Raw genomic sequence first — 1,075 nt, forward strand, 5'->3', positions numbered from 1 at the left:
TATGAAAATAATTCGCCTATATAAAACCATTTCGGTCAACCAAAAGAGCAGCACAAGTAAAATTTTACTATTGCACGGCGATCGATGACAGAACACGTAAACAAAAGCAAATCAATGCAGTTTAATGGTATTTCATAACTATAAATACCTGCACATCATTAGATTCTTCTCCGGTGATAATCTAAAAATTTAATGAATAACATTCTTCTCGATAGCAAGTATTTTCCGCTCAACATAAGACGTCTGTCTCAAAATCCTTCTGATTGTCTGTCTTCTGTTCTCACAGTTGGCAAAGATTACTTGTTTTGCGAACAATGCTGTTGATCCATTAAATTACGAAAGCGACAAGGTGATGACGTAACCAGTCGATCACATGGTACAATTAAGAAGGAGAGCGGGACGCTAACTGGAAGAAATTAGTTTCGTTTTCGTCTCTCTACAAGTTACATGGCTGACATGGTTATCATCCTCAACTCAAAGTAGGTAACAGAGAAGCCAAAATAGTTTGAAAAGGAGACAAAAAGCCTAACGATTTAACAAAACACCCACCCTTTCCACTTTGAAGAAAATCTTACATTGTTTAGCATAGGACAGTTCTAAGAATTCCTGTATCTCCATACATGCACAGAACAGGGCTCTATGTATTCTGTGATACATAACATAGCCATGCATGGCCTCCGATGGAAGTTTGCAAATGTGGAGGGGAGGGGGGGGTTTAATTACAAACTACAAACCAGTTCGAAAAAAATGTTTTTGGCTTCTTGATTTAAAGAAAAACTTTCCAATGCAAAACCATATGCGCATAACGCATTTTCTTTAGGGGCGATACAGTCCATAATTCAAATTAATTCCCGCACATTGGAAATTCGGGCTCCTCTCCTCAGGAGAAAGGCCGAAACGTGCTCTCAAAATTGACCCATGTTCCCGTATCCTCTTTGTAAGCAATCGTTCGTGCATGACCTCTCGTACAGGAAGTAAAATCACAGTCCCAAAAGGGGTCACGTGACCAGAAGTTATCCGCCTTTCCGGGCGAGCTTACATAGAGTATTTCCTGAGGGGTTAAATTTTGCTCTAA

Source organism: Rhopilema esculentum, chromosome 19 (genome assembly GCF_057945365.1).
Source record: "Rhopilema esculentum isolate cy_ngs chromosome 19, ASM5794536v1, whole genome shotgun sequence".
Lineage (NCBI taxonomy): Eukaryota > Metazoa > Cnidaria > Scyphozoa > Rhizostomeae > Rhizostomatidae > Rhopilema > Rhopilema esculentum.